General features: G+C 42.6%; 1 protein-coding gene across 1 annotated transcript in view; it reads left to right on the top strand.

Annotated features, from left to right (window-relative positions):
• agbl4 (AGBL carboxypeptidase 4) overlaps window positions 1–9613 on the top strand; it is a 279201-nt gene that overhangs the window by 197067 nt on the left and 72521 nt on the right. The gene's annotated exons all lie outside the window — the stretch shown is intronic.

The following is a 9613-nucleotide window of genomic DNA, read 5'->3' on the forward strand; positions in this document are numbered from 1 at the left end:
ACTCCCTTGTGCGAACCAATTTCGTCTCTGTTCAACTTTTCAGACTTTAATCAGATGATCTCTATCAATCCCAACGATCTCCCTTTGAGTTAAGTTGAAACATAAGAAACCCTCAGTCTTTCATTGAGTTGCTCTGTGTTCTATGCCCCTTTCAGCCATGCTCACTAAATGTCTTTAAAATTCTATTGACGACCTCCTCACTTCTTAAAAAATATGTGAATAGTGACACTGCAGCAGGAATCCTGAAAGAAAACAGCCAGTGGCAGCAGGATCTCGACAGTAAGTCCAGCCCACAGAAACCATTAAATAAGTAAATCAAGCCAGCCTTCCTTATAGAGCTCTTGTTCTGTCCTTAATACTTGAAGCAAGCATGAGCTATTCAGTTTTTAAATTGTTTTGGACTTTTGTGGGCAGGTGTGGTTCAGAGGGCGGAGTTGGTTGTCCAGTAATGGTTCGTTCCCCGGCTTTTCTGTGTGGAAGTGTCCTTGGGCAAAGCACTGAGCCCCATATTGCCCCTGATAGCTGAGTGATTTAGAAGTGCTATAGAAGCGTTGTATGCATGTGTGCGTGAGTAGGGGAACATTGCTCATGTTGTAAAGCCCTGTGAGTGGTCACTAAGACTAGAGAAGTCTTATATAAATGAAAACGACTGACCTGATATGCCCCGAGCTGGCCCTGACCTCCCTTGGGCCCCAACCACAATTCTGATAATGGCCCCTCTCACCTGACATTTGAGTCATGTAAACCATTTCCACAGTCACACCTGACACCACGGTGCTCCCAGTACAATCCCTTGAACGGGAATTCACATGCAATGTGCTTATCTTGGTGTTCATTAAACCTATTCAGTAGTGTTTTCCTCTCACACTGACAGACAGAAAGTCACAGAACTGAAAAAAAGGACATATGTATTACAACTTTACTTGGAAATGAGAAAACACGTTTGACCTGATTGCTGCTCCTGCAAATCACTCTTTTCTTCTTTTCTTTCTGGGCGAGGAATAGTCTGCCTCTCATTACAGTTGTAAACATTGACACCGGCTTCGACACAAGGGGAAGGGCGGCCATTGTGTTATTTGTGGGGGGGCCTTAGTTGCGCTGGTCAGTGCGCCACCGCATGTATACCAGATGTAGGTGCCCTTTGTCTCTTCAGGACACTTTTTTCCCCCACCATGCAGTGTCCTCTTGTAAAGGTTGTAATGTATGAAAGCTGGACAAAACTTAGAAAAAGGAAGACACATAAATCTGGATGGTACTGGAGAATACTGGGTTGAGTCTGGTTTGTAGTTTCCACTCTGAGAAAAGTATTTTTTTTCAGATGCAGACCAGGAGACTGGGTTTCTATCCAGCCTGAATTGACCCATGAAAAGAGGGAAGACATGTCTGAAACAACCTAAATGCAACCTCCTGCTCACTATCTAGTCCTGTGGTACATACCTGAGCTGATAGACATCTGTGGGTTGCTCTGACTTTGCGCCGGAAAAGATGAAATACAGGAAAAACAGACATTATTTATCCAAATTACTATCAGGCAGTTGCGTAAATGAGCAGATGTGAAAACAACTCTTCCTATTATTGCCCTAATTATATCCTTTCTCTGTGAATTTGCATATTTTATCTCACTCCTCTACTCTTTCTCCTCTCTTCATTATGGGGGACTGCGCTTCCATTTTGATGTGGTTAAAGAAAAAAAAAATCAAACAAACAAAGAAGGAGATGAGGGATGGAAGCAAGGAGAGGACGGGGAGGGGGGGGGGGTGCTGGCCGCCTCATATTGAGTATTTTCCAGTTGATTTTGTTGAAGGCTTCTCAGCAGCGTGGCTAAATAAGCAGCGGCATGCTAATGAATGGAGAATGAGTGAGATAATTTAGCAGGCAAAGAATGGACCACTGTGAAAGATAGGAGCCAGAAAATAATACGGGGGGGGGGGGGGTTATGGGGGACAACACAACATTGAAAGTATTTAGAAAATATTTGTCATCAAACAATTATTAAAAACCTGCCTCTATTTTATAGCCCTGAAGGGTTTCGTTTTTTTCGGACCTATTACTAATGCTTGGAGTAAACATGCTATGTCGCCAACACTCTAATTTCATGCCCTGTACATGCAGTCAACCATGTGTCTCATGTTGCTGCATGCAGAAAAGGAGGGAGAGGGAGAGGGAGAGCTAAACTCAGAGGACAGTAAATGACAACAGAAGAAGCGTATAGACTCGCGTCTGTCCTCTCTCTAAAAGGGCGATGTGACGGAGGCAGTAAACAGGCTGCGGGCGCTGAGATTATTTCTTTGTCACCAGCAGAGCCACCAGTGTTGCCGAGCACTGCTGTGGAGCAAATCCTCCTAGAGAGGACTGATTGGATTTTTGTTCCAGGGAGCCTTTTGTGTTAGCAGCATAGGGACTAGATAATAGAGGTTGATGCCACTCCGTCTCTGTGTTATGACTGGTGGATTGAGTTTTTTTTTACGGACTGTGTGTGTGTGTCTGTGTCTGTGTGTGTCTGTGTGTGTCTGTGTGTGTCTGTGTGTGTGTGGAGCAGGGACATCGATGGTCTCACACACCACTTTTTACTCACAACCTTTTGCATCCTCTTTGCTTTAAGGTTGCTAAATATTGAGAACATGGTCTGCTCTACCATTATGGATACCTGTTACTAATACATTATTAATATGATAACCTGCCACTCTGCTAAGTTGTTCACAACAGAATATTCACCGTCACAAGCTGCAGTGCAGGTATGCGCACGTTGCCAGGAGATTCCTCGCTGCCACGCTCAAGGTCACAAACAACCTTTTCTCAGTCTGTGCCTCAGCCCCCTCTGTCTCATGTGGAGCGTGCATGTTCATTGGGTGTGTATAAACAGTGGCGCATGTATAAATGTAAATTAAACATCATTAATGACCTTTGTAGGGATGTGCTACTTTTGCTCTGCTTTCTTAGCAGCCGACAGGATCAGTTATAGAGGAAATCATCCACAGTTTTTACCTAGGGAACTTCAGCACGATACTTTAGCCCAACTCCTTTAAACTCAGGTAATTCTCCTGCTCATTACACTTCCCTGCTGTCCTGTGACTTTGTGCTGACCTCTATTACAAACCATGAATCATATAGATATATTTTCACTCACTAATCCCAGGAAACTAGTGACCCATCTGACTTTCAACAGAAATGTTTAGTTAAAGTATGTATTTATACATACATATATGTATCCTGCACTGCATGACATAAACACACATCAGCACAATTGAATGCTGTTGATCAACAACATTGTCAAACCTGTGCAGACTTGTTTTAATATGAAAGTAAAACCTGTTTTTATTGCACCTGTAAATCAAAACTCTGCTCTACCTGTTCTCCCGGTGGCAGCAGCTCAGCGACGAGGTGGGTTATCAGGCTGTGTGTCTCAGGTCACATAGCAACCGATTGCCAGACTCGTCTTGACGGTTTCCTCCCCAAAGAACTAAATGTGAGAAAGACTTGTTTCCCATTGTCACATCAGCTGGCATCCTGCATGTGGGCGGCAGAGGGGATACATGACATGTGACATACTTCTTCACAGTCAAAGCCAGGATCCCTGCTAGTGTTTGTTTGCCCTGGTTGAGGAATATGCTTTGTGAGATATTGTGCTTTCAGTTGTTTTTCAAAGTTAGTGGCGTAATTGCAAGCGATTCATATATTTATTCACAGATTTAACTAAGTTTAAGTCACCGTCATTTTAGCTTAAACAGATACAAATTTGTTTGCATTTTGTACAGTGGAGTTACACAGGAAATGCTTTATGACATAAACAGTTGTTATTGTGGTTCGGGGACTCGCAGTTCTTTCTACAAAAATTAGAACAAAAACAATAAAAGAGAATGAAGTAAGGGGAAAAGAAAACCTAATAAGATGTCTGCTGGGTTTTGATGTGCAGCCGCTGCACCAACACTCGGCATTAAGCTCCAAATCAATCTTAACCTCTGCCAAGTGTACAGTAAGCTGCAGGGATGATTCTGTGGAGGGATTTGATATCCGTGACCTTGGCTCTCCTTGACTGCTGTTGGTGTGTGCGTGGGTGGGGGTCTGGGTCTGTTAGGTAAAGGCCACAAGTTGTGAGAACACTCTGACCCTTCCATGTGTGACCCCCACATCCACCCACCAGGGGTCCTGCATCCCCTGGCGACGAACAAGCTGCTGGTTGGCCTGAGTTTTACCTGCTATTATCTGTCTGATGCTGTGCACCTATAAGCCTGGCTGCCCCCTCTGCATGACAGGCGGCTGCGGTCTCCCGTCCAATCCCAGCGGCTTCCTGCTGTCAGCTACAGCAGCAACGCTGAGGCTCTCTGGCTGCCGCGACACCCCGGTCTGACAGCCGCCCCGGAGGAAGGGGCACGAGAAGCAAAGGGAAGAGAGGGGAAAAGGGAGAGCAATACCATTAAGATGAGCTGTATTCCCACAGACCAAAGCCTGCCCACCAGCCATGTGCTGCGGCTCACCTGGCTGCCAGATAAGTGGAGATTAGAGGAGCCAGTGGAAAAGGTATTAGAGGCATACGAAGAATTCTCCCTGAAACCTAGGGACAGCTCGGGTTCTTTTAGGAGTTCTTGTGTCATGTTTGACATTTGACGCCGACGCAGAAAGGGCACAGAGACAGACAGTCCATGCTTGCTCTCAAACAGACGGGGCAGTCTTCTGTCTTTTTTAATATATTGCCATGCTTGTTTGTCTGTGCCGTGTTCTCCACTTCTCGCTTTTGCCACTGTATAAATTACAGTTTTTCAGAGTTCCCTATCTAGTTAGCAGAGAATAACAGCCTGGTGACACTGGGAAGATCAATACAGGTCCACAGCGGGAGGTAAAGCGGCCCTAATGAACTGAATTGACTGGTACTGAAATATGATCAGTATTTCTCTGGTGGTCATTATGTTCCTTATGAGGAAGATCAATGTCTCCTGTGTGGATCACTGAGTACACACAGCAGGATGGCAGGGCCAGCACTGATACCGTTCTAAATAGTTAATGAAGGATTTATTCACAATAAGGTGTGTGTGTGTGTGTGTGTGCGTGTGTTTGTGTGTGTGTGTGTGTGTGTGCGCTTCTGTCGTTCTCTTTGTCTCTCTTCTTCTTCAGCATTAGTAACTGATGTGCCTGTATGAGGCTGTGCTGTTCATTTCATGGGCTATCACTTTTTAAATTGGTGAATGCCTTCTTCATGGTTGATTAGTAATTCATGCGGAGCTAATTAAGAGGCATAATAGGAGAAAGACTGGTGAGATGCCTCCAACCAAAATAGGGAAACGGCAATACCCTGGACTGTAAACAGTTGTGATTGATTGTTGAAATGCGCGGCCCGTAAAAAAGACGCTCACGCCTCTGAATCCATCATCTTGGAACCAGACACCCATATCTCCATTTTGCTCGCTGCTTTTCCCGATCTGAGAGCGCCTTTCCAGAAAGTTGCCTTAATGATCCCTCCGTCCTGGCTGTCTAATTCCTGGCATCATCACTTTGCTGCGTCTGGTGGATGTGTGTTTGTGTGTGTCTGTGTGTGTACGGTGCTGCTGCTCAGGTTGGTGCTCATCGCTGCCAACCATCATCACGCACGCACCTGTACCGGCATCTGTCCTTTGCGCAGATTGGCACAGGTGCTGCGTTTAGATTGGCTGTGTGCGTGCCGTGAACTTAATGCACACACCTCGAAGCGCTATAGTCATTTATTTTAGCTAAATTGCAAGACGCCAACGTGTTCACTTCCTTCAGATGTTTGTTTGTCACATATATACACACAAACTAATCAAACTCAAAAAAAAGTCTTTGCTTTATCTGTCCGTCCATCTGTCCGTTTTTGATTCTAGGCGTAACGCTGCAATGATGACGTGTGTACCCACAGTATAATTCCATCATCAGCATCATTACTGCTATTATCCCGTGTCTCCCTTTAATGCAGGCTAATGGATGACCAATAAAGATAGATGAGCCTGGCAGTGTGGAGCTAATAGGCAGGACATGATGTCTGGCTTCTGTCCTGACTCCAGTCTTTACCCGATCAGCTGCTCCCTCAGATAAAAAAGAAATTGCTAAAATATTATCTGGAGTTTTTCTTTCAGATGTAATGAATCATTGTACGGTCTGATAATAGCTTGTGACAAATCACAGCAGATGTTGCTCTATTTGAGTAACTCACTATTCAGAAATAGGTCATTGTATTTATTTAATAAATAGAAGCTTTGCTTTTAAATCTCTTAACTGTGAAAAGTCGACGCATGGCAACAGGAACAGCATTAAGTTGATGTTTAAATTGTTTGATTTAAGAGCATTTTGGGTGTGGAAAGACAATTTTTGACTTGATGAAAGTGAAGCATGCCATTCTCTTTAAGTGTCTTACACATGTAGCTCATATAGCACTATAGGTCAATGTGACTATGTATTAGTTTCTGTGCAAAGTAGTTCTTCTCTTTAGATAATCATCCCATTCTCTCTGTGTCCTTGTAGTGAAGATTCAAGCATCATTTTGACCTTCCCAATTCTTAGACTCTAATGAGAGTATGAAATTGTACAATAGCTTCTCTTTGGTAGACTTTCAAATTGTTGAAGAATCCAGTAGAAATCTATAAGATTATGTTTATTAGATCAAATCGAAACACTGAAACAACACAAAAAGTTCACATTCAATCAGGACTATATTTTTAGAAATAGGACCGCTGTTTATTTGTTGCTATTTATTTAACAGATGCAACCAGCCTCCTTTTTAATAGTTACTCAGATAAACAATCTGCTCTGATGATTTATTTACAACAAAAATATATTTAATATGTCGTGATTTTTACGACATCATTCACATAACTAAGCACATCTCATTCCTCACTACAAAATGTCTCACTACAAATTCGGGGCTGCTGAAGGAAACGATCATTTGTAAGTAAAAAATGCGATTTACATAAAAAACAGCTTATAACTAAGTATATATTGAAAATGTCAAAACAGTTTGGATATAATGTTGCACATCTCTTTCTTCAAAAAATAAAAATTTGGGACATATGCAGAGGAACTTCCATGTGTAAATCAAAGGACAGAATGAATAGGAACCACATTCTTTGAATAAGGTCACAGTTCTATTGGGATGAAACTGAAGTGGAAAACTTGAGGTTCACAAAGAGACAGAATGTTAATGCTGTAACTTGTCTGTCATCAACAGTTGGACCACACCTGTGCTTCTCATCGTGTGAAAACAGCCTGTTAGTTCTCACTAAAATATGGGCAGTGGCGGCTGCTCAATAATGGGGCTCTGGGGCACCGCCCCCTCCAACATTGTGAGACAAAAAAGCCTGTATAAAACTGTTACACATAAAGTAAAGCGATAATTACAGTTTACTTATATTGAACGCTCACAGGCGCTTACTGTCAACCAGGCGCATTGTACAATGCTCCTGGTTACTGTCAACCAGGAGCATTGTACAATGCTCCTGGTTGACAGTAAGCGCCTGTGAGCGTTCAATATAAGTTGGTTTCAAAATGTCTTTGGTTCATTTCTGTCTAAATCCACATACTTCCGGGTGTGGGGCGCAGGCCAAATGTAAGTGAATGAGGGTCCTTAACTTTTGGCAACCAGAAGACCCGAGGCTGCTCTCGAATTGGTTGTTGCAGATTCTCCACGGGTAGCATCTCTCTGCCCCCCGGACACTCCCAATTTGTATCATAGCCAATAGGTATCAACTTAAGTTATTTTACTCTAATGTGATTGGTCGACCCTCGATGCCATCTCAGGTATGTAAGACGTCAGTGAGTTATTTGCTGCGAGCTGACCGGCTTCAGGTGGAACTGTGGGAAATTCAGTGATTTCTTTACAAAAACACCCCAACAAGAAAAAAGACAAAAAAAAGGGGCTTGGTCCGGACTTCCCGATTTACAGGTTCAGCAGCAGGTGATGAGGTCGAGCTTACTTCTGAGAAGCAAAACTCACTTACTGAGAGTGGACTAAGCTGCTTCCCCTGTTTGCTGTTTTGAGAGAGCTAAAGCATCTCTGTGGAAAATGCAAATGGCATGAAAGTTCCCACGGTCACTATGAGGCTATATTTTCTATGAAGGCTACAGGACTGGCATATTGTGTGATGTGTTGTTTTTGCTGAGTCTTGCTTCAGTTTGTTTAACCCCAAAAAACGAGCCGCCGATAAATATGAGCCTCACAGAGACGAGAGTGCAGTCACCTACCTACACTTGCACAACTTCTGAAGACACCAGGACCCGGATAACCTCTTTAATCTTTATAGACACAAAAATGAGACAAAACTGCCTGTGACAAAACATAAGCGTGGTTGAGAAAGAACAGGAATGTTGAGCAGTGCAGTGGAGCAGCATTGCATAAAATAACTGGCAAGGCCAGTTTATATGCACAGTAATGAGTTCCTCACAGAAAATAGAAAGGGCCCCATGATGAATGAAAAGTAACTTAGGACAATACGAGAAGAAGCTTTAAAAAATGTTATTCAGAGAGTTACATAAAAGTCTAATAAAAAATAAAGGAGTGAGAGTTATAATGCACTGAAAGAAATTTGTAACTATTGGATTTAGTGAAAGGCCATATGAAAGCATTGATTTCAAAGAACAAAGTGTTGTTGCACTTCTCTTGGAGCTTGTTCCAGATGTGTGGTGCATACAAGCTGAACAACGCTTCTCCATCTTCAGTTTTGCATCTGGAGACAGAAAGAAAACCTTTCCCGGACAATCTGAGCGGTCTTGATGTTTACCAATGTAGCAGCAGGTCAGAAATGTTAGTTGGATGTTTGTGTTGAGCAGACTATTTGTAGGTTGGAATAAGCTCTGACAGAAACTGAGATTGTACCATATGAAGACTGCAACTGACTAAATCATATATTTATTTGGAAAAACAATCTATCTAGAATGATGCAAAGTTTAATAAAAGCAACTATGAAAATTGCATGAAAATAACTAGTGCCGGTTTTTCAAGAAATATAGAACTTAACGTTAAAGTTAGAAAAAATAACTTTGACATGTTCAGTGTGCTTTGGGGGGGTAGATATGAAGACCAGCAAGTTAAGAAAAATACTTTAAATAAAATATATTTGGGTAGCTCAACTTGTATTGTGTCTGTAGGCAGACTACCATCTTGCTGCACCTCCATGAACTCAAAATTAATGAGAAAGTGGTTGTTTGAATTTTCATTGAACTTCTCCAGGCTGCAGGAATTTATAATCATCACATCACGTGGGACTTTTAAATGTGGCAATGTTCTCCTTCTAAATGCCGGCCACTTCAAAGACTGAGAGCTCCAGAAAAAGGAGCAGCCTTACGGTGACAAACCTTGCCTTGATTGATGACAGGAGAGCCACTGATCAGAAGCTTAGATTAAAAGTAATCATCTGGTCGAGTTGTTCAGACGCTGCTCAAATCTCATCCACCCCTCTCATTCCTGTTAGTTTGTGGAATCTGACAAAGAAGCTGTGTGTAGATATAAGAAAGGACCATGACTCAGCTTTAAAGGAACTATGAACAGTACTAGAATGGCACTCAGTAGAATGCATACCTCCCCCAAGGCCCCTCCCCTTAAATTCAGTCAAGCTGCACCAAAATATTCCACATTTTTTTCATCAAGATCCATGAATTGTGACCTGGGAAA

The sequence above is a fragment of the Platichthys flesus genome, chromosome 9 (assembly GCF_949316205.1).
Source record: "Platichthys flesus chromosome 9, fPlaFle2.1, whole genome shotgun sequence".
NCBI classification, from domain to species: domain Eukaryota; kingdom Metazoa; phylum Chordata; class Actinopteri; order Pleuronectiformes; family Pleuronectidae; genus Platichthys; species Platichthys flesus.